At 45.9% G+C, this 25,275-nt stretch overlaps 1 protein-coding gene across 1 annotated transcript in view; it reads right to left on the bottom strand.

Annotated features, from left to right (window-relative positions):
• xrcc4 (X-ray repair complementing defective repair in Chinese hamster cells 4) overlaps positions 1–25,275 on the bottom strand; it is a 543,146-nt gene that overhangs the window by 451,679 nt on the left and 66,192 nt on the right. The gene's annotated exons all lie outside the window — the stretch shown is intronic.

The raw sequence follows: 25,275 nt of genomic DNA, 5'->3' as shown, positions 1-25,275 counted from the left end.
CACAAGAATCATGCCTTAACTGGTTGCCAGTTCAGAGGTTTAACACGCGTATATAGAATGAATGTCGAACGTATAGTGAATAGTAATATGCTAATAGGCATTGTATTAGTAATACCTGTCATACCTATGTCAACACCCGGCAGGACCTTATATAGAGTAGAAAATATTGGGGTTATACGGGGGATTACTATATTAAGTATCACGATATTCCGACATACGCAGTAGGCATAGAAGGGAACATAGTTAGCACCACATTAGAAGGGTGTAGCATAGAAGCCACCGCAGTAGTATGTGCACATCCAATATATGAGACAGAGGAAGTGAAGTGTGGATTTAAAGCAGCAGCAAAAATGGAAACTATATGGGCTGCAAAAGAACCGACCCAGGTTGCATATACAGGGAATGGGAGATATTGTATCACCACGTGACAGGAAGGGATCCAGTATGGGGGTAACCAGATATGCCCCATCTACAATCATTCGGTGTGCCTACACCCACAGGTGCAAGAAAGGGTGGGGAAGGTGGAACTGATTGAAATATACAAGAGAGGAACGACTACTATTCAGGTCAAGGAAAGCCTTAAGGATAACTTGACACAGTAATTGAACCAGTTCTCCTATGAAATTCCCCTAGTACCAGAGCACCTAATCATGATTCAGAGACAGGCTCAGCAGGAATACAGAACTTACTATACACTGCAGCAACAGGTTAGAGCCTTAAAGACAGATATTGAACAAATAGATGCTTCCACCTGCTGGGAGGATCTGTAGAATTAGGGCTCGAACGTACAGATACACCCCTGGATTCAGATTATCTCCCATGCCCCAGTCATACTACAGTTAATATTGATTATGTATCTAACGCACTTGATATACCGCACCCGGAGGTCACACAAAAGGTGGCGTTGGCGGAGCTTTAGTAGGTGGAGCAGGAATCTGGTAAACCAGAGGTTCGGATTAAAGGACCAGATGGTACAGATGGTCTGACCAGTACTCGTACCTTTACGTGCCAAAACTGGATACTTGGCCAGTATCAATGGGTGGGGTACGTAAAGCGGGAGGGGGGGAATGGACAACACCACTGTAGTTGGCTACCTTGGGCTAAGACAAGGGCCAAAAGGGGGGACTATTAAGGGGAAATAAAGGGATACAGTAATTATTAGGGGGAATATAGGGGTACAGTAAGAACTTATTGAAAGGGAATGAATTACTTAAAATCTCCAAGCACATTGGCAGTTAAAGGTTACCAGATGAACTTTGCACAGCCTTAAGGGCCTGCAAACAACAGAAAGGCCTTGGAGCTGGACTGTAGTCAGAGGATGGCAATAACAACTAAGATTAAGTGTGCTCTTCAACAGATAGGGGAAGAACAGATGGTCCTAGTTTAGGTAGGAGGGCTCTGCCTGGGTGAAAACAAATAGGGACATACGGTGCATGTACTTGTTACCAGAGATGTCTGTTTAATGTAAACCTATATGTTGACGAGACCAGAATCTGGAAACTGTTCTTGTATGTGACCAATAATGTATAAATATGTTGAATACTTGTAATTTAGCAGAGTGCTAATTCAAGCTGCATTGAGATGGTTCTCCCCTTGCAATTGCTCGAATAAACGATCATGACCTGTACCTGAAACTCCTGTGGTCCGTTTGTCAAAGTGACCACAACAAATATATTGGGACATAACACCAATCAATAAAAATGGTTTCTCCAATGACAGCAATTTAAAATAATTTTCTGCAATCCACATTTTAGAAAACATCCGCCTGCACCAAAAGTAAAATGTGGAATGGTCACAGTAAGGAAATCATGTTAGAAAATTGTAAAATCATTCAATCTTATTTTATCCTATAGTTTTTACCTTTACTGCACTGTTTGAACCTTTTTTTGTTATAAAAGCTTTATTTCCTTTCTCATAATTGTAACTGGGCTAGATCAATAACTGCAGTCTAAAGGCACCTTTGGTCAAAGAACTGCAGCAAGAGAGATTTCCTGGCCTGAACTTTCCACTTAGCACCTGCCCTTGCAGAAGCGAGCAAATGTTTAAATGCAGGGTGCTGGAATTAAACTTGCCACCCCTGCACCCAGCATTGCTGCAGCAGAGTGTGTTTCACTCAATATACCCACCTTGGACCTGCTGAGAAATTAGATGGTTGTTGGTGGGGGTGAGATGGTTTGGATAGCTGGGGTGGTTTGGATGGAGGAGCAGGTGCAGAAAGCCTCACTCAACTCCACTGCTCCTCAAGCTCCCTAGAGTGTTACCATAAGCATTAACTTTGTCAAGACTTTGGAGAACCAATACTGAGCTGCGATATATTTGCCTCTCCCTGCCTGCACAAATCCTGATGCTCTGCACATCTTGCTCCACGTATTGATATCCCGAGTGCACTCACTATATTCACATTGTCAATGTCGTCCATTCTGTGTTTCTAGGAAAGATTTTGCTCCATATTAGCCTTGGTCCTTGAGGAAATGAGCTTATTCATCGAACTTGTCAGCTGCAGGGCCATGTGTCATTTGTAGCCATTTAGGTCAGCTGATTCAATTTCCCATGTTCCAGAAAGTTACAGTGACTGTTGGGCATACTGGAGTGTGCAAATTTTGAAATGGCTGTTTTAACTAGCAGAAAAAGAGTATACAGCCTGCTGGCGGCAAAGTCCATCAATGAGCTCATCACAAGGTCACACACCTCAATTGGAGATAGCTTTGCACTCCTAATATTAGTATTAAGCCAATGCTTATGACTATCATGCACTTCTACTCCCACCCTTTCCCTCTCTCCCAAAGTCAAAATAGGGTACCTCTTGTCCTCATCTTCCACCCCACCAGACTCTGTATTAATCTGCCATTTCTGCCACCTCCAACATGATGCCACCAACAAACACATCATCCCCTGCCCTCCCCTTTCAGCATTTGGAAGGGACCATTCCCTGCGTGACACCCTGGTCTACTCCTCAGTCACCCCCTCCCTTTCCAACACAACTTCCCATTAAAGCACAGGAGATTCAACACTTGCCCTTTTACCTTTCCCCCTTCTCCTCACCCAAGGTCTCAAACCTTGGCCCCTGCTTTCATCTTCCCTTTCCAAGTGAAGCAGCAATTTATTTGCGCTACTTTCAATTTAGTATACTGCACTCGCTTCTCACAATGTGGTTTCCTCTAGATTGGGGAGACCTAACAGAGACTAGGTGATCACTTTGCAGACAGCTCTGTTCAGTCCACAATCATGGCCCTGAGCTTCTTGTTACTTGTCATTTAAACTCTCCACCTTGCTCCCACACTGACCTTTCCATCTTTGGCATGCTACAATATTCCAATGAAGCACCTCATCTTTCGACTTGGCACTCTACAGTCTTCTGGGTTCTGCCTTCATTTTGTTGTTTTTTTGCTGGTTCGACATGTTTCTTTCTTTATTCCTTCACTTTGCATTCGGACAGCTGCTATGCAGCCATCCACCCCATCATCTGGACACATCCTTTGTTTCTTTACTATACCCATTACCACTCCCTTTGGCTTTTGTACCATGAAACCTTTTGTCATGTAACCTCTCCTGCCCTTTGCCCTATCACTTTCCCTTTTGTCCTTTCTCCTCCCCCCCTCACTTGCTCAAAACCTATTATATTTCCATCTTTCCTCAGTTCTGATGAAGGGTCATCGACATGAGATGTTAACTCTGTTTCTCTCCACAGATGCTGCCTGACCTCCTGAGTGTTTCCAGCATTTTCTGATTTTATTATCTATGTCTGTCAGTTGGACAATGCAGAACCCTGGGCAATTAAATGTTGGTGGCATCCACTACGTTAAGATGTCAGAAGCGTCCCAATCATTCCAGAGTGGATGGGGGCATCTACTAAGAATTCTGAAACTTAATACAGTATCTGTACGGAAGTGTTAATGCTTGCAGGTACAAATGTCAGTTTAGCTTTTACCTCTAATCCAGAAGTTTATTAGTTCAAGTCCCATTCCAGGTCTTGAACATAAAAACTAGATTAACCGTTTAATGCAATACTGAAGAAGTGCTGCATTTTAGAGCTGCTGTCTTTCAGGTGGAGATATTAGTTTAGTTTTCCACACCCCCGCTAAACTAATTTTGCAGGGGATTGGGAATCAGAAAGCAGTATTAGAGAGGAAAAACAAGTATCACAATGAATGGGGAGATATAGATAGCACTAGTGTGGGAAATAATAAGGTATTAAATGGGGTTAGAGTGAGAGGGAATGCAACAATGCCTAAGTTAGTTTTACTATGCATGTATGAATACGTGGAGTGTGGTAGATAAGGTTGATGAGCTGCAGGCTAAAAGAGCAGATAGACACAAGGGGATATGATGCCATGGTGATAAAGGTGTACTGGCTCAGCAGAGAGCAGGACTCAATATCCTGGATGCAAAGTATTCAGGAAAATTAGGAAAGGAAAGAAAGGAGAGGTGCAATATTGATTAAGGAGAACATTACAGTGCTGGAGAGAGGGGATGTCCTAGAGGAGTCAAGGAAAGAATCTACTTAATTAGAGTCGAGAAACAATAGAGGTACCATTATTACTGGGTGTATTCTACAGGCCACCAACTAGTAACAAATAAATAGAGGAACAAATATGCAGGAAGTTACAGAGGGGTGTAAGAATTATAGAGTAGTTATAATGGCTGATTTTAATTCTCCTAATATAGATTAGGACAGTAACAGTGTAAACGGCAGAGAGAGGAAAGAGTTTACGAAGGGTTTTCAGGGATAATTTTCTAGATCAGTATGTTTTTGGCACAACAAAGAATGAAACATTGCTGGATCGGGTTCTGGGCAATGAAGTTGATCAGGTTGATCAACTATCAATGAGGCAACATTTAGGAGACAGTGATCACAAGATTTAAATTGGCTATGGAAGAAGATAAGGAGCAATCCAGAATAAAAATAATTACTTGGGGGAGGGCCAGCATCAATGGGGTTAGAATGTATCTGGCCCAGGTAAATTGGAATCAAAGATTGGCAGGCAAAATTGTAATAGAACAATGGGTTGCCTTTAAAGAGGATATAGTTCAAGTATAGTCGAGGTACATATCCACAAGGGGAAAAGATAGAACAAACAAAGCCAGAGTTCCTTGAATGACAGAAGAGATAAAGGGTAAGATGAAGCAGAAAAAGAGTGCATTTGACAAATGCCAGGTGGACAATACATTTGAGAACTAGGCTGGATATAGAAAGTTCAGAGGGGGAAGCGAAACAAGAAATAAAGGAAGCAAAGACATGAGGAGAGACTGGTAGTTAACATAGAAAGGTCTTCCATAGGCATATAAATAGTATAAGGGTGGTAAAAAGAGGAGTGGGTCCGATTAGGGTCATTAAAAAGAGATTTATACATAGAGGCAGAGGGCATGATTGAGGTATTAAATGAGTAAGTTGCATCTGTCTTGACAAGGAAAGAAGATGTTGCCAAGTCATGGTGAAAGAAGAGGTAGCTGAGACACTGGATGGACTAAAAATTGATCAAGAGGAAGTAAGAGAAAAGCTGGCTGTACTTCAAGTTAATAAGTCACCAGGACCAGATGATGCACTCGACGATACTGATGAAAGTAAAAGTGGAAATTGTGGAGGCATTGGCCATTATCTTCTAATCTTCCTTAGATACAGGGTGGTGCCAGAGGTTTGGAGAATTACAAATGTTACCCCATTGTTCAAAAAAAAGAGCAAAAGGATACACCTAGCAACTACAGGTCAGTCAGTTTAACCTGAGTGGTGGAAAAGCTTTTTGGATTGATTAAAGAAAGCCAGGACAAATTTGTTAAGAGCAAATTGCATTTAACTAACATGGTTGAGTTTTTTGATGAGGTAACATAAACGGCTGATGAGGATAAAGCGGTTTATGTGGTGTATATGGACTTCCAAAAGGCATTAGATAAAGTGCCACATAACAGGCTTGTCAGCAAAGTTAGAGCCCATGGAATAAAAGGGGGAATAACAGCACAGATACAAAGTTGGCTGAGTAACAGGAAACAGTTGTGATGAATGATTATTTTTCAGACCGGAGGCAGGTATATAGTGGGTTCTCCAGAGGTCGGTGTTCGGACCACTGCTTTTCTTGATCTATATTAATTATCTAGACTTAGGTGCTGAGGGTACATATTCAAAATGTGCGGGTGACACAAAACTTAGAAGTATTGAGAACTATGAAGAGGATGGTGATAAACTTCAAGAGGGCATAGATAAGCTGGTGGAATGGGCAAATACATGACAGATGAAATTTAATGCAGAGAAGTGTGAAGTGATTCATTTTGGTAGGAAGAACAAGGAAAGACAATATAAATTAATGGATACAATTCTAAAGGGGGCACAGATGGAGAGGAACCTGGGATATATGTGTACAAATCATCAAAGGTAGCAGGGCAGGTTGAGAAAGTGGTAAAGAAGCATACAGGTTCCTGGGCTTTATAAACATAGGCATAGAGTGCAAAAGCAAGTAAGTTATGATGAACCTTTATAAAACACTGGTTTGGCCTCAAATGAAGAATTGTGTCCAATCCTGGGCATCACACTTTAGGAAGGAGATGAAGGCTTTAAGCGGGTGCAGAAAAAATTTACAAGAATGGTTCTAGGGATGAGGGACTTCATACGTGGCTAGATTGGAGAAGCTGGGCTGTTACCCTTGGAGAAGAGAAGATTAAGAGGAGATTTGCTGAAGGTGTTCAAAACCATGAGGTGTCTGGGCAGAGTAGAAAGGAAAAATCTATTTCCATTGGTGAAAGGGACGAAAACCAGAGAATACCGATTTAAGGTAAATAGCAAAAGCAGCAACAGCTGCATGCAGAAAAGCTTTTTTTTTACAGTGAGTGGTTGGGATCTGGAACTGAGAGTGTGGTGGAAGCAGATTTAATCAATGCTTTGAAAAGAGAATTGGTTAATTAGTGGATGAGAAAAAAATTGCAGGGCTATGGGGAAAAGGCAGGTCAGTGGGACCAGGTGACTTGCTTTTGCACAGAGCTGGCATGGACACGGTGGGCCAAGCGACCTCCTTCTGTGCTGTAATCAATCGATAATTCTAGACGGGGTATTAACTCAAGGCTTTCTCTGTCTGTTTAGGTAGCCATTTGAAGCCCCATGGTCCATCTTTTCTGCACTTTGCTTTGAGATGTCGCTCTCTAGATGAATAGCACTACATAAACGTAAGCTACTGTTAAAGCTGCCATTGTTAAATTTAACATTAGGACGATGAAAGGTTTATACAGAGCACAAATGATTAAATGCTCACAAAGGAAATGGGCAAATGGCACAATGGTTTAGCACACTGTTCCTTTAGCTCTGGGTTCAACTCAAGCCTAGGCTGCTGGGATAAAGTTGTCTCCATCTGCTGGCTGTAAAACTGTTATTGGGAGGATTAAGCCAGCACCCAGTAGCTGTGCAGCCACTGCGCAAACTGTTCTAATTTGGCACCAATTATACTCAGTGAAGATATGAGAATTGCTGGTGTGCATGATGGAAAGTCCATACTAATGCAACATGGGCCCTTTCTCTTGAAGTTGGAATTAAGACACATTGTTATTACAGAGGAAGGGCTTACTCTGGAGCTAGCTGTACTATCACTGAGTTAGGAAGAGCTTGGTGTTGATCGCAATTTCCTGCAGTGCCTATTTCCAAGAATTTACTTCTCTCAATTTGCCGTGAACAAAGAAAGGATTTGATCCTCAAGGGCTATCTTCTTGTTCCTTTTTAGTTCCTGATAACCTACAGCCTCCAGCTATTTTCACAAAGAGCAAATATGCTGTCTTCTTGGAGGGCCGAAGGGCCTGTTCCTGTGCTGTACTTTTCTTTGTTCAAACAATTAAGAAACACAACTGTTAGGTAGAGAACACCACTAAGCAAATTGATTTAAACCCAGACATTTAGTTGGCACACCTTTGGTAGAAACTACAAAATATTCTTCAAAAGTTACTGAGAAAGCTCCTTTAAACTTTAAAGAAGTTATTCTCCACAAATTAAGATGCCTAAGTGATCAATAAAACTTCAAATCAATCACATACATTACCAAAGCAGCATTCAAAAACTAATCCCTTTCCAAAGCTTTCAAAGGTGCAACTTCAACACTTAGCAGGAGCCAGTTTTATTTCATTCATACAGAACTAGATCTGGATTGACTTAAAAATAAAAGCAACTTTCTATACCTCTTAAATTATGTTGCTAGAATTCAAGACAAAAAATCTCTGTATTTAAATGATCAAAGGGTCAAAACTCCTCTGATTTGATCCTCAAGGGCTATCTTCTTGTTCCTTTTTAGTTCCTGATAACCTACAGCCTCCAGCTATTTTCACAAAGAGCAAATATGCTGTCCTCTTAACCTTGTGCGTCACTTTGATAGATACTGCATGTGTTTTTTTATAAGTGCTAATACCAATTTCAAACATCTTAAAGAAAACCTGCCTGTAGCCAGGTCAACATTTGCTGGATGTTACAATTGGCCTTGCATCTGCTTTTAAGTTCAGATTTTACTTACCATTGGATTTGAGATACGACTAAAAGCGACAGTAAATTCCTCCTAACAAAGTAAGCATTTACAGATGCCATACATAATCCACATATATTTTTTGTGCTGCAGTTATGAGCTGAAAATCAGTGGTTTAATTTTCTGGCAAGACTGCTTCAGATAAGATCATAAGAAATAGAAGCAGTAGGCCATTTGGTCCTTCAGACCTGCTCCACCATTCAGAAAGATCATGGCTGACTTGATTATGGCTTTAATTTCACTTTCCTGCCTACTCCCTTGAAGATCAAAAGTCTGTCTAACTTGAATATTTTCAGTGATTCAGCCTCCACTGCTCTCTGGGGAAGAGAATTCCAGAGACTGACAATCTTCTGAGAGGAAATTCCACCACATCTCCATCTTAAATGGGAGACCCCTTATTTTTAAAGTGTGCCCCTAGTTTTAGCTCCTCCCGCGAAGGGAAACATCCTCGCAGCACCTATCCGGTCAAGCCCCCTCAGAATCTTATATGTTTCAAAAAGATCACTTCTCATTCTTCGAAACTCCAATGAACAGAGGCCCAACCTGCTCAACATTTCCTTCAGCTCCTTCATCCCAGGAATCAACCTAATGAACCTTTTCTGAACTGCTTCCAATGCAAGTTTATCTTATAGAAACATACAAGATTCTGACAGGGTAGATGTTGAGAAGACGTTTCCACTACTGGGGGATCTCGAACTAGGGGACATAGTTACAGAATAAGGGACACTCATTTAAAACTGAGATGGGAAGGAATTTCTTCTCTCAGAGGGTAGTGAGTGTCTGGAATTCTCTTCCCCAGAGAGTTGTGGAGGCTAGATCACAAAGTATCTGAAGGGAAGGTAGATAGATTTTTGAATTATCGGGGAATTGAGAGCTATGAGGACCTGGCACAAAAGAGGAGTTGAGGCCTGGGGCAGATCAGCCATGGTCTATTGAATCGCGGGGCAGGCTTGAGGGGCCGAATGGCCTACTCCTGCTCCTATTTCTTATGTTTTTAACATTCGCTAAGTAAGGAGACCTGAACTGCACACAATACTCTAGCTATGGTCTCAAAAATGCACTGTACAGCTGTAGTAAGACTTCCCTACTTATATACACCATCCCCCTTGTAACAAAGGCTAACATTCCATTTGTCTCCCTAATGACTTGCTGTACCTGCCTGCTAACTTTTAGTGATTCATATACAAGGACATTCAGCTCCCTCTGTACCGCAACATTCTGCAGTCTCTTTCCATTTAAATAATATTCTGCTTTTCTATTCTTCTTGCCAAAGTAGACAACCTCATAGTTCCTCACATTGCACTGCATGTGCTGAATTTTTGCTCACTCACTTACCTTATCTTTATCCTTCTGCAGATGCATTGGGCAGCATTTTTACCATCGGAGGGGAAGCTGAAATCGCTACATCTCATGGTTTGACAGGCCTGTCTCCATGGAAATGACCCCAATATGCACAATTTTCACTCTGAGAGGCAGGGGCATAATCGAGTCAGGCCTGCCACCTCTGGAGGCAGCTCAGATGCAGCCATGGAGGTGGGAGAGGGTCAAGGTAGGGTGGTTAGATGGCCTGCCTCAGTTCCCTGAGACTTCAGCCCAGTTGTGTAAAAGGCTGATAGTCCTTCTAGTCCTCACCCCCATGCCACCTCCAAGCCTCCCATAGGTCCATGCCACCTCCATAAATCAGGCTACCTCCATGTTCCCATATCTCCTTGCCACCTCCATGCTCCCATAGCACCTCCATAGCCACTCACCCAGTATCCACTGTGGGCAGACCTCAGGTGCCATGTCCAATTGAAACAAAATTAAACTTCTAACAATCAAAGAGAGCTCTCACTCATACACTCTTGATACTGAAAAAAACTCATTTATGAAATGCATTCAAAAATTTTAAATCTGCTCAAGTGGTCAATCTCTTGTAAAAGCAAAAACTATTATTCACTAACCAGAACAAAAACAACTAATCCTTCAGTTATCGCTTTGTGAACTCAGTCCCCTTCTGAAATAAGTGGTTCTGAAGCTTTTGAAACTCAGCCAAAGATTCATAGTTGGCTCAGCTATACTAACAGCCCTTGACAAATGTCAACAACAAAGTCTATTGAAACTGCAGGAACAAATGACTAATGCTTTTTTTCTAACCATACCAGATAGGCTGTCAATCAGTGCACTCCAGCAGCAGTTGCCTTTTTATTTACTCCAACTAGAAGCTGCAAGCTGTGTTTTTTTTCATTTTTAAAGGGCTGGGGAATTTAGATACCTTCAGGTCATGACACTTAAACAGACTTTATGTTCCCTTCAAGAGCATTTACGTGTCATCCATAAATATGTGACTATCACACTACGGGTTAAGGCCCTTAGAACAGCAATAACGGGGTCTGTTTGAGCTCAGCACTATAAATGGCCCTGCTGCGTTCCTGTTTCCCGCCTGCGAGATTCATGTCACGTCCACTAGTCCCAGTCAAAAAAATTGGGGTCTGTCAGAAATGGGGCAGGACTTGAGCATCTAGGTCCCTCGTCCTAATTTTAAAGGCCTCCAGAGTCTGCCATAATCTGCAAAAATCCGGCCCTTTGGTTCCTCACAAAGATAGGTGGAAAGCAAATTATATCATCAGCAAATTTGGCTACAATACAATCAGTTCCTTCACTCAAGTCATTGAAATAGATCGTAATAGTTGAGGGCCCAGGACTGGTCCCTGTGCCATTCCATGGTTACATTTTGGCAACCTGAAAATGACGCATGTATCCCTACTCTGTTTCCTGCTCTCTCTCAGAAACACACACACTCTCTCTCTCTCTCAGACACAGCTATGCTCTCCCTCTCAGACATAGACATGCTTTCAGACACACACTCTCTCTCTCTCAGATACACACGCTCTTAGACACACACACATGATCGCTCTCTCCCTCAGACACACAGACACGCTCGCTCTCACGCAGACACTCGCACTCGCTCTCTCTCAGGCACTGGCGCTCACTTTCTCTCCCTCTCAGGCACTTGCGCTCGCTCTCTCACTCAGACACTCGCTTTGCTCTCTCTCTCAGACACTCGCTTTGCTCTCTCTCTCAGACACTCGCTTTGCTCTCTCTCACAGACACACACACACTCTCTCTCGCAGACACAGACACACGCTCGCTCTCTCTCAGACACAGCTATGCTCTCTCAGACATAGACACGCTCTCAGACACACACTCTCACGCTCTTAGACACACACACATGATCGCTCTCTGCCTCAGACACACAATCACGCTCGCTCTCATGCAGACACGTGCACTTGCTCTCTCTCTCAGGCACTGGCGCTCGCTTTCTTTCCCTCTCAGGCACTTGCGCTCGCTCTCTCTCTCTCTCCCTGACACTCGCTTCGCTCTCTCTCTCTCTGACACTCGTTTCGCTCACTCTCTGACATTCGCGTCGCTCTCTCTCTGACACTCGCTTCGCTCTCTCTCTCTCTGACACTCGCTTCGCTCTCTCTCCCTGACACTCGCTTCGCTCTCTCTCTCTCTGACACTCGTTTCGCTCTCTCTCTCAGACACACGCTTCGCACTCTCTCTCTCGCTTCGCTCTCTCTCTCCCTGACACTCGCTTCGCTCTCTCTCTCTGACCCTCGCTTCGCTCACTCTCTCTCTGACCCTCGCTTCGCTCACTCTCTCTCTGACCCTCGCTTCGCTCACTCTCTCTCTGACCCTCGCTTCGCTCACTCTCTCTCTGACCCTCGCTTCGCTCACTCTCTCTCTGACCCTCGCTTCGCTCACTCTCTCTCTGACCCTCGCTTCGCTCACTCTCTCTCTGACCCTCGCTTCGCTCACTCTCTCTCTGACCCTCGCTTCGCTCACTCTCTCTCTGACCCTCGCTTCGCTCACTCTCTCTCTGACCCTCGCTTCGCTCACTCTCTCTCTGACCCTCGCTTCGCTCACTCTCTCTCTGACCCTCGCTTCGCTCACTCTCTCTCTGACCCTCGCTTCGCTCACTCTCTCTCTGACCCTCGCTTCGCTCACTCTCTCTCTGACCCTCGCTTCGCTCACTCTCTCTCTGACCCTCGCTTCGCTCACTCTCTCTCTCTCTGACCCTCGCTTCGCTCACTCTCTCTCTCTCTGACCCTCGCTTCGCTCACTCTCTCTCTGACCCTCGCTTCGCTCACTCTCTCTCTGACCCTCGCTTCGCTCACTCTCTCTCTGACCCTCGCTTCGCTCACTCTCTCTCTGACCCTCGCTTCGCTCACTCTCTCTCTGACCCTCGCTTCGCTCACTCTCTCTCTGACCCTCGCTTCGCTCACTCTCTCTCTGACCCTCGCTTCGCTCACTCTCTCTCTCTCTGACCCTCGCTTCGCTCACTCTCTCTCTCTCTGACCCTCGCTTCGCTCACTCTCTCTCTGACCCTCGCTTCGCTCACTCTCTCTCTGACCCTCGCTTCGCTCACTCTCTCTCTGACCCTCGCTTCGCTCACTCTCTCTCTGACCCTCGCTTCGCTCACTCTCTCTCTGACACTCGCTTCGCTCACTCTCTCTCTGACCCTCGCTTCGCTCACTCTCTCTCTGACCCTCGCTTCGCTCACTCTCTCTCTGACCCTCGCTTCGCTCACTCTCTCTCTGACCCTCGCTTCGCTCACTCTCTCTCTGACCCTCGCTTCGCTCACTCTCTCTCTGACCCTCGCTTCGCTCACTCTCTCTCTGACCCTCGCTTCGCTCACTCTCTCTCTGACCCTCGCTTCGCTCACTCTCTCTCTGACCCTCGCTTCGCTCACTCTCTCTCTGACCCTCGCTTCGCTCACTCTCTCTCTGACCCTCGCGCTCCCTCTCTCCCTGACCCTCGCGCTCCCTCTCTCCCTGACCCGCGCGCTCCCTCTCTCCCTGACCCGCGCGCTCCCTCTCTCCCTGACCCGCGCGCTCCCTCTCTCCCTCTCTCCCTGACCCGCGCGCTCCCTCTCTCCCTGACCCGCGCGCTCCCTCTCTCCCTCTCTCCCTGACCCGCGCGCTCCCTCTCTCCCTCTCTCCCTGACCCGCGCGCTCCCTCTCTCCCTCTCTCCCTGACCCGCGCGCTCCCTCTCTCCCTGACCCGCGCGCTCCCTCTCTCCCTGACCCTCGCGCTCCCTCTCTCCCTGACCCGCGCGCTCCCTCTCTCCCTGACCCGCGCGCTCCCTCTCTCCCTGACCCGCGCGCTCCCTCTCTCCCTGACCCGCGCGCTCCCTCTCTCCCTGACCCGCGCGCTCCCTCTCTCCCTGACCCGCGCGCTCCCTCTCTCCCTGACCCGCGCGCTCCCTCTCTCTCAGCCGCCCGCGCTCCCTCTCTCTCAGCCGCCCGCGCCCGCTCTCTCTCAGCCGCCCGCGCCCGCTCTCTCACCCGCCCGCGCCCGCTCTCTCAGCCGCCCGCGCCCGCTCTCTCTCAGCCGCCCGCGCCCGCTCTCTCTCAGCCGCCCGCGCCCGCTCTCTCTCAGCCGCCCGCGCCCGCTCTCTCTCAGCCGCCCGCGCCCGCTCTCTCTCAGCCGCCCGCGCCCGCTCTCTCTCAGCCGCCCGCGCCCGCTCTCTCTCAGCCGCCCGCGCCCGCTCTCTCTCAGCCGCCCGCGCCCGCTCTCTCTCAGCCGCCCGCGCCCGCTCTCTCTCAGCCGCCCGCGCCCGCTCTCTCTCAGCCGCCCGCGCCCGCTCTCTCTCAGCCGTCCGCGCCCGCTCTCTCAGCCGTCCGCGCCCGCTCTCTCTCAGCCGCCCGCGCCCGCTCTCTCTCAGCCGCCCGCGCCCGCTCTCTCTCAGCCGCCCGCGCCCGCTCTCTCTCAGCCGCCCGCGCCCGCTCTCTCTCAGCCGCCCGCGCCCGCTCTCTCTCAGCCGCCCGCGCCCGCTCTCTCTCAGCCGCCCGCGCCCGCTCTCTCTCAGCCGCCCGCGCCCGCTCTCTCTCAGCCGCCCGCGCTCGCTCTCTCTCAGCCGCCCGCGCTCGCTCTCTCTCAGCCGCCCGCGCTCGCTCTCTCTCAGCCGCCCACGCTCGCTCTCTCTCAGCCGCCCGCGCTCGCTCTCTCTCACACGCCCGCGCTCGCTCTCTCTCACACGCCCGCGCTCGCTCTCTCTCACACGCTCGCGCTCGCTCTCTCTCACAAGCTCGCGCTCGCTCTCTCTCACGCTCGCGCTCGCTCTCTCTCACACGCTCGCGCTCACTTTCTCTCTGACACTCGCATTCGCTCTCTCTCAGGCGCTCGCACTTGCTCTCCCTCTCTGAGGCGCTCGCTCTCCATCTCCCTCAGTTACTCGCGCTCACTCACTCTCTCAGGCACTCGCACTCGTGCGCTCTCCCACTCGCACTCACTCTCTCCCAGACACTCACATTCACTCTCTCTCGCAGACGCTCACGCTCTCTCAGATGCTTGTGCTTGCTCTTTCTCAGTCTCTTGCACTCGTTCTCTCTGTCACTCGTGCTCGCTCTCTCTCAGTCACTCGCTCTCCCTCTCTGAGGCACTCACGCTCCCTCTCTCTCTCTCAGGTGCTCGCCCTCACTCGTTCTCTCTCAGACGCTCACTTTCCCTCTCTCTCAGTCACTCTCGCTCGCTCTCTCAGTCACTCGTGATCGCTCTCTCTCTCGTGCTCATGCGCTCTCTCACTCGCTCTCTCTCAGATGCTCGCGCTCGCACCCTTTCAAACACTCGTTCCCTCTCAGACACTCGTGCTCGCTCTGAGGTGCTCACTCTCCCTCTCTCTCAGTCACTCGCACTCACCATCTCTCTCGTGCTCATGCGCTTGCTCCTTCTCAGATGCTCACGCTCGCTCTCTCTGATGCTTGCGCTCGCTCTCTGAGGTGCTCACTCTCCCTCTCTCTGTCACTCCCGCGCTCGCTCCCTCCCTCACTCATGCACTCGCTCCCTCTCAGATGCTCGCTCTCCCTCTCTCTCAGTCGCTCGCGCTCCCTCTCTCAGGTGCTTGTGCTCGCTCTCTCAGGCGCTTGCGCTCGCTCTCTCTCAGTCGTTCACGCTCGCTCGCTCTCAGGCGCTCACGTTCCCTCCCTCTCTGCTCCTCGCACTCCCTCCCTCTCAGGCGCTCGCTCTTGCTCCCTCTCAGGTGCTCGCACTCACTCTGTCACTCGCTCTCGGGCACTTGCTCTTTTGCAATATATGGCAGACCAATTGTTAATTTAAAGCTGAAATGAATAGATTTTTGTTCACTGAAGGGATATGGGGCAAAAGCATAATATGGAATATGGTCATGGAACCGCCCGAAGTCTCTCACCCTAAAGCTCTCCGCCTCTCTACCTCACCTTCCTTAAGACAGTCCTTAAAAACCTACCGCTTCTACCAACTTTTAGTCATCTGGTTCTGGGGAACGAGGTAAGTCAAGTTAATCAAGTGTCAGTAGGGGAACATTTAGGGGACAGTGATCACAGTATCGTAAATTTTAGGTTGACTACAGAAAAGGTCAAGGAGCAGTCCAGAGTAAAACAAGTAATGAATTGTATGAGGGCCAACTTCAAGGGATGAGAATAGATCTGGTCCAGATAAATTGGAATGAAAGAGGCAAACAGTAATAGAACAAATCGGCAATAGTTCAGTTTGAGTCAAGGTAAATTCCCACGATGGGGAGAGTTGGGCAAACAAATCCAGAGCTCCCTGAATGATGAAAAAGATAGAGAGTAAGATGAAGCAGGATGTGAGACAGATGTGAGCTGGAAAATACAATTGTGAACCAGGCTCAATAAAGCATCGGAGGGCAAGTGAACAACCGGTAAGAGAGGCAAAGAGAGAATATGAAAAGAGACTAGCAACTAATGTATAAGGGAATCCATAAGTTTTCTATAGGCATATAAATAGTAAAGGATGGTAAAAAGAAGAGTGGAGCCTATTATGGGCCAAAAAGGAGTATTAATGCATGGAGGATAGGACATGGCTGAAGTACCAAATGAACACTTTGCAGCTTTCTTTACCAAGGAAGATGCTGCCACCAAAGTCCTAGGGCAGAATTTTTCTGTCGGCGTGCGGGCATGCCCGGCGTGTCCGGGATCGGCCAGGGAACGGACCACCATGATTTCACGCTGACTGGCCAATTAATGGTCAGCCAGCGTGAAGCACGCGCTGAAATGCTCAGCGCTGCCCAGGTGGGGCGGGAGGAGGGCTGGCACAGATGTAAGCGCGGGCGAGCGCTGAATGAAAGCTCCCTGAAGGCAGAGAGCTGTCTCAGGGAGCTGAAGACTTGAAAACAGTTAAATAAAGTTTGTAAAATAAGGAAAAAAATGTCCAAGCATCACAATCAGTCACCGGAACCTATACATGATAAAAATGCTGTCCATAGATTTTTATTTTTTTAATAACGGAAACCTCATCCCACCCTTGGATGAGGTTTCATGAAAAATGCAAAGTCCGCCTGGCTGACTCACCCGTCCACCAACAGTAAGGGTGGACAGACAACAGAAACTTGGAGACAATTACAACTTTAATGACTTTAATAGGCCTCGTAATTGTCGGCAGGCATGTGCGAAACTCAGAAGCGTGCCTGCCAACTGAAATAACGTGCAAGCGCGGGATGACATCTGGATGCTCGCCCGACGTCATCATGCGCGATTTCATGTCCGATCGGGTCGGGCACGTGCCCACACGCCGACCTAAAATTTCTGCCCTTAGTAAAAGAGGTAGCTGAGACCCTGGATAGGCTAAAAGATGATAAAGAGGAGGTATTAGATAGTCTGGCTGTAATTAAAGTGATAAATCACCAGGACCAGATGAAATGCATCCAAAGGTACCGAGGGAAGCAAGGCTGACCATGATTTTTCGATCCTTAGATACAAGAGTGGTGCCTGAAGATTGGAGAATTGCAAATGTTACATGCTTGTTCAAAAGAGGGTATAAGGATAAGGCCAGCAACTATAGGCCATCCAGTTTAACACTGGTCGTGGAAAAGGTTTTAGAAATGATAACTTGGTAAACAAAGCATATAGGGTCCTAGGTTTTATAAATAGGGGTGTAGAGTATAAAAGCAAGGAAGTTATGATAAACCTACTCCAAACAACTGGTTTGGCCCCAGTGACGTATTGTGTCCAGTTCTGGCAAAGGTGTGAAAGCATTCGAAAGAGTGCAGAAAAGATTCTTGAGAATGGTTCCAGGAATGAGGAACTTCAGTTACGTGGACAGGATGGATCAACTTGGGCTATTCTTCTGGGAGAAGAGAAGATTAAGAGGAGGTTTCATGGAAGTGTTCAAAATCATGAAGGATCTGGATAGAGAAGATAGGGAGGAACTATTCATTTTGGCAGAAGGATCCAAAACCGGAGAACACTGCTTTAAGGTGAGCAACAAAAAAAGGCCACAGCAACATGAGGAAAGCTTTTTTACACAGCAAGTGTTTAGGGTCTGGAGTGCACTACTGGAGAGTGTGGTGGAGGCAGATTCATTCAAGGCTCTCAAAAGAGAATTGGATAATTATCTGAAGATTAAAAAAAATTGCAGGGCTATGGCGGGGGAGTGGGACTAGGCAAGTTGCTCTTGCTGAGAGCCAGCATGGACATGACAGGCCCAATGGCCTCCTTCCGTGCTGTAACCATTGTATGATTCTATTGGTCCAACTATCACTTGCTTCGGCGTCAAATTTTGCTTTTTAAACACTCCTGTGAAGCGCCTTGTAATGTTTAATGGTGCTATACAAATACAAGTAGTTGTTGTTATTACAGTATAATATTCACCAATTTATTCCGACAGGTGTCTCACCCTTAACTACTAAAATAAATTACATTTGGCGGGGACGGACGATCCCTGTGGTGGTGGGGCCAGAAAATCCCACCCAATGATTTTGGTTGAGGTGCAATTTCAATGACACCTGCTACTAGTACTACAACTCCAACTACACCCATTTGAGTATCTTAACCAAGTGATTAATTTCATATGTAGGCTGAGATAATAAATGTCGGCAAATTCTACGAATGCTAGAGAAGAGTCAAGTTGAGTCACTCTCCACATGGCCACTCTTTGATTAAGAGTCATTCCTGAATGATCAGGAGCAAGAACCTGTCAGATTTTCCTCTTCTCTTGCCCAAAAGACCCAAGGTCAATCATTAAATACTTACTGCCTCATTGGCTAATTCAGCACTGACCAGGGATTAAACCTGGCACCATCCTGATGTAAATGAATTTAAAAATGTCAGTGAAATAAATGCAATGAAAGCAAGGACGTGTTCACTTAACAGAGACATTCACTTTGCAGGCAATGATTAATGCAATGTCAGCAATAATCTCCCCTGCCCAATTACAAGAGATTGCAAAAATATAATTTATGTTTTACGCATGCTAAAATGTTAGAGTACAGGAAATACTCACAACTGGTCGTGACGAGTTCTAGAAAAAGGTCCTGTTGACCTCCCATCTACTGTGGGCATTAGAGTGATAACAGTAGAAATGTCAAAGCTCAAAAAGTGGGGTAACTATTTTTCTGCTATCAGCAACAAACAGACAACATTCCATGGATACAAAACCTGAAATAAAACAGAGCACATGCCATCATAGGAGCCAGAAGCACCGTTTTGTTTCTCTAACAACAGAAATATACGCCAGTAACAGTTGATCTTCTAGCTCGGCCACCAAGAGCCAGTCTAAATCATGGAACTGAAATCTCACTCATATACTCTTCATCTCAACTAGGAACTAGGGCTGCAATAGAAAAGTGCACACAACTCTGAAAGCTATTAATTTAATGTTAAATATATAAACCAGAAAAAACATGGAGTAGGATTTAAGCAGCAGATGGGTTGAAGCAAGAGCAGAGATGAATGGTATCATCCCCATAACCCTGCACATTCTTCTTTTTCAGATAATAATCCAATTCCCTCTTGAATACATCAAATGAATCTGCCTTCACCACATTCTCAGGCAGTGCATTCCAGATCTTAACCACTCGCTGAGCAGAAAAAAATTTCCTCACATTGCCATTGCTTCTTTTGCCAATTACCTTAACTCTGTGCCCTCTGGTTCTCCATTCTTGCACCAATGGGAACAGTTTCTCCCTATCTACTCCATCCAGACCCAACATGATTTTGAATACTTCTGTCAAATCTCCTCTCAACCTTCTCTTTTCCAAGAAGAAGAGTCCCAATTTCTCTAATCTATCTACGTAACTGAAGTTCCTCATCCCAGGAGTCATTCTCGTGAATCTATTCTGCATCCTAAAGTCGTCACATCCTTCCTAACATGTGATGCCCAGAAGTGGATGCAATACTCGAGTTGAGGCTGAACCAGTGGTTCATACAAGTTTAACATAACTTCCTTGCTTTTGTACTCTACATCAAAAGCCTAGAATGTTGTATGTTTTATTAACTATCTCTCAATTTGTCCTGCCAGCTTTGATGATTTACACACATACACACCCAGGCCCGTCTGCTCCGGTACTCCCCTTTAAAACTGTACCCTTTATTTTATATTGTCTTTTCACACTCTCCCTGTCAAAATGAATCACTTCACACTTCTCTGCTTCAAATTTCATCTGCCACTTGTCCATCCATTCCACCAACCTTTCCAAGTCCTTTTAAGTTCCATTATATCCTACAATGCTTCCAACTTTTGTATCATCCATAAATTTTGAAATTGTGTCCTGTACACCAAGATCTAGGTTATTAACATATATCAGGAAGAACAGGGGTCCCAAGACTGACCCCCTAGGTAACTCCACTATAACCCTTTCTTCAATCCAAAATACAATTAACTCCTACTTTGTTTCCTGTCATTCAGCCATTTTTGTATCCATATTGCTACTGTCCCTTTTATTTCACGAATTTAACTTTGCTCAGAAGCCTGTTGTGCAGCACTTTACCATTGAATCAAGCTGCTACTAAAAAGTCTAAGAAGAATAAAGCTAGAAGGGCCACCGAGATTTGAACAAGGCATTGGATTTGGGGCACAACTAAATTACATCCATCCCACTCAACCCTGCAAACTCTTCCTCATTAACCTCATGGGACTTGTGCCAAAATTGAGACAGTTGTCCAACACACTAATCAAGAAACAGCCTGACGCAATTTTACCATAATCATACAGAAACATATCTTTCAACCAATGTCCAAGCTCCTCCATCACCATCCCTGGGTATGTCTTATCCCACAGGCAGGACAGAGATGGTGGGGCGGCACAGTGGTATACAGTCAGGAGGGATTATCCCCGAGAGTCCTCAATATTGACTCCAGACTCCATAAAGTCTCATGGCATCAGGTGAAACATGGGCAAGGAGATCTCCGGCTGATTACCACCTATCACCCTCCATCAGCTAATGAATCATTACTCCTCCATGTTGAACTCCACTTGGAAGAAACACTGAGATAGCAAGGGTGCACAATGTACTTTTGGTAACATACACTAAGGTTTCCATCCACATTGGTTTGTTGGGACCACTACTGACTGAGTTGATCAAGTCTTGGAGGACATAGCTGCCAGCTGGTTTGCAGCACAGGTAGTGAGAATGCCAAAAAGAGGGAAAAACTATTTGCTCTCATCCTCGCTAATCTACCTATCACAGGGGTATCTGTGCACAACAGTACCAGCAGGAGCAACCACTGCACAGTCCGTGTGCAGACAAAATCTCATCCTCACACCGAGAATACTCAGTGTTGTTTGACATTACCAATGGGCTTAATGGCATATACTCTGACCAGATCTATCAGCTCAAAACTGGGCATCCATGAGGTACTGCTTTCAGATGCCAATCTTCAGCCAATTTGATTCAATCCACATTGAAATGAAGAGATGACTGAATGCACAGGGTACTGGAAAGGATATGGGTCCCTACAACAACCCAACTGCAGAGCTGAAGATTTGTGCCCCAGAACGAGTTGTGCCCCTAGCCAAGTTGTTCCAGTACAGCTATAACACCGGCATCTACCCAACAAAGTTGAAAATTATGCAGTTAAGTCATATCCACAAAGAGCAGGACAAATCCAATCCAGCGAATTATCATTTCATCAGCGTACAATGAATCAGCAAAGTGATCGAGATATCACCTGCAATATGCTGCACTTACACCCAATAATCAGCCAACCAGTGACCAGTTTGGGTTCAGCTAGAATCCCTCAGCACCAGACCGCATTAGAGCCTTGGTCTAATCAAGGATAAAAGAGCTAAATTCCAGAGGAGAGGTGAGAGTGACTGACTTTTCCTTAAGCTGATAAGTGGCAAGTAACATTCACGCCACACAATTACCAGGCAATGACAATCTGGAACAAGAAAGTTCAGCCATCTCCCCTTGACATTAAACAGCATTACCATAGGATCATAGATGTCTGCAGCACAGAAGGAGCCCATTTGACCCTTCAAGACCATGCCAGCTCTTTACAAGGGTAATTTTACAAGAGTGTTGCATGTTTTTTCAATTCAGGTGCTTATCCAATTCCCTTTTAAAACCCACAATTGAATCTGCCTCCAACATCCTCTCAGGTAGTGCATTCCCGATCCCACCCACTCGCTACATATAAGTGTTTTTCCTCATGTCACCCTTGGTTCTTCTGACAATCACCTTAAATTTGTCTCCTCTGGTTCTTGAGCCTTCTGCCAATTGGAACAATTTCACAATCAGAGAATCTTAACAGCACAGGAGGCCATTCAGCAATCGTGTGTGCATCGGCTCTCCAAGTGAGCACTATGACCTAGTTCCATTGCCCTGCCTTTTCCCTGTAACCCTACACATTGTTTCTATTCAAGTAGTCATCCAATGCCCTCTTGAATGCCTCGGTTGAACTTGACTCCACCCCACTTCCAGGCAGTGCATTCCAGACCCGAACCTCTCATGCGTGAAAAAGCTTTTCCTCATGTCACATTTGCTTCTTTTGCAAATCACTTTAAATCTGTGCCCTCTCGTTCTTGATACTTAAATGAGCTGGAACAGCTTCTCCCTATCTACTCTGTCCAGCCCCCTCATGATTTTGAACATCACTATCAAATCTCCTCTTAGCCGCCTTCTCTCCAAGGAGAACAGCCCCAACCTCTCCAATCTATCTTCATAGCTGAAGTTTCTCATCCCTGGAACAATTCTTGTAAACCTCTTTTGTACTCTCTCCAATGTGTTCACATCCATCCTATAATGTGGTGCCCAGGACTGTACACAATACTCTAGCTGAGGTCTAACAAGTGTCTTATATAAACTCAGCATAACCTCTCTGCTCTTGTACTCTATGCCCTTATTAATAAAGCCCAGGATACTATATGCTTTATTAACTACTCTCTCCACCTGTCCAGCCACCTTCAGTGATCTATGCATATATACACCCAAGTCTTTCTGCTCCTGCACCCCCTTCAAAATTTCACCCCTTATTTTATATTGTCTGTCCATGTTCTTCCTACCAAAATACATCACCTCACACTTCTGCGCACTGAACTTCATCTGCCACCTATCTGCCCACTCCACCAACTTGTCTATGCCCTTTTGAAGTTCTGGAGGTTCTGTCCTCCTTGCAATTTAAAATACTCCCAAGCTTCATATCATCCACAAACTTTGAAATTGTCCCCTGCTCACCAAGATCTAAATTATTAATATATATCAGGAAAAGCAAGGGTCACAATACCGATCCCTGGGGAGCTTTTTTTCTCATTCATTCATGAGATCGGGGCGTCGCTGGATGGGCCAGCATTTATTGCCCATCCCCAATTGCCCTTGAGAACTGAGTAGCATGCTAGGCCATTTCAGAGGTCATTTAAGAGTCAACCACATTGCTGTGGGTCTGGAGTTACATGTAGGCCAGACCAGGTAAGGACAGTAGATTTTCTTCCCTAAAGGACATGAGTGAACCAGATTTACGACAATCAACAATGGTTTCATGGTCATCATTAGACATGTAATTCCAGATTTTTTTTTATTGAATCCCATCTGCCATGATGGGATTCGAAGCTAGGTCCTCAGAGCATTACCCTGGGTCTCTGGATTATTAATCTGGTGACAATACCACTACGCCATCGTCTCCACTACAAATCTTCCTCCAGCCCGAAAAATATCCATTGGCCTTTATTCTCTGCTTCCTATTTTTCAGCCAATTTTGGAAACACATTGCTACTGTCCCTTTTATTCCATGAGCAATAATTTTTCTCACGTGTCTGTTGAATGCCACTGTATCAAATGCCTTTTGATAGTCCATGTGCACCACATCAATTTCTTTCCGTCGACTCTGTCTAAATCTCTCAAGATTTTGAACATCTCTTTCCAGTCTCCTCTCCATCTTCCACTCTCCAATCTATCCAGGTAACTAAAGTACTCACCACCCATGGATACAATCGCTGAATCCCCTACTACCAACATCATGGGGGTCACCATAGGCCAGAAACCTAACTAGACTAGCCACATAAATATAGTAGCTACAAATGCATGTCTGAAACTGGGTATTCAGTAGGGAGAGATTCACCTCTGACTCCCTAAAGTCTTTCTATCACTTACAAGGTACAAGTCAGGAGTGTGATGGAATACTCTGCAGTTGCCTGGATGAGTACATTTCAAAACATTCAAGAAACTCTACACCATCCAAGGAAAAGAAACTGCTTGATTGGCACCCCATCCACCATCTTAAACATTTATTCCCTCCAGCACAACATGGTTACAGTGTGTACCAGATACAAGATGCACTGCAGCAATTTGTCAAGGTTTCTTTGACAGCATCACCTAAACCCCTGACTTCCATTGCCTGGAAAGACAAAAAACAGCAGACACCTGAGAACATCACTACTTCCAAGGCTTTCGAGTGGGGGAAAGGGGTAGAAAAGCAGAACAGAAATGTGGTAGTAATATGGAACTCTAGGCAGATAGATAGCATCTTCTTCAACCAGGAATGGGAATTTCAAAGGGTGTGTTGCCTACCCGGTGCCAGGGTAATGGATATCTCATGATGACTGGAGAGGAACCTCGAAAGGGAGTGGATAAATCCATTTGTCATAGTCCATGTTGGAACAAACAACATAGTTCGGGACAGGGAGGAGGTTCTGCTCAAAGAGTATCAGGAGTTAGGTTTTAATCTCTGGATTATTGCCCAAACCACATGCAAATTGACATAGGAGCTGACAGATCAGGAGAATTAACATATGGCTAAAGGACTGGTGTAAGAAATGGGCGTTCCTTTTCATGGGACAGTGGTACCAGAACTGGGACAGGAAGGAGCTGCACCAAGGGATGGGCTCCAACTGAACTGGGATGGAACCCGTTTCCTAGTGGAAAGGATAAATAGGAAGGTGGAAAGAGCAGGGGATGGGATCTGCAAGAAACATAAGCAGCCTCAGTGTAAACAGAACAGGGCAAGAGAACATAAGAAAGAAGAAAATAAGGGAGGATATTGATGTCAAGGGGATAAATAGAGTTATAGAACGTGAGTGTAAAAAAATGGTTAAGCATTAAGCAAGAGGAAGCCCTATTAAAAATGAGTTTAAAGTGTCTGTATAGCAATGCACACAGTGTCTGTATTAAAACTGGGCAGAAAGGGGTAATCATGCGTTGGGAGGAACCAGACATAGTATGGATTACTGGGACATGGCTATGGAAAAATCAGGACTGGGAATTAAACATTGCAGTGTATAATATATTTAGAAAAAGAAAAAGGGGAAAAATAGAGAGGTGGAGTTGCGTATTGACACGGGGTAGCATAATGGCAGTAGAGAAAAGGGAGACAGGTGTCAGCAATACAAAAATAAAATCCATATGGAAAGAAATAAAAGGATCCATCACATGAATACATGTAGTTTACAGCCCACCTAATAGTGGAAGGGAGGAGGACAGAGAAACATAGAGAAATTAGGGAATGAATTTAAAAACAGAATAATAATCATGGTGGATTTCAACTATGCTGATATTATTTGCACAGAAGAGGTAGATAAAGGGGATAAGAGAATAGAG

This window comes from Cetorhinus maximus, chromosome 2, assembly GCF_964194155.1.
Source record: "Cetorhinus maximus chromosome 2, sCetMax3.hap1.1, whole genome shotgun sequence".
Taxonomy (NCBI): Eukaryota; Metazoa; Chordata; class Chondrichthyes; order Lamniformes; family Cetorhinidae; genus Cetorhinus; species Cetorhinus maximus.
Note: the sequence above shows the minus strand (reverse complement) of the source record. Positions and strands in the feature narration are given on the sequence as shown.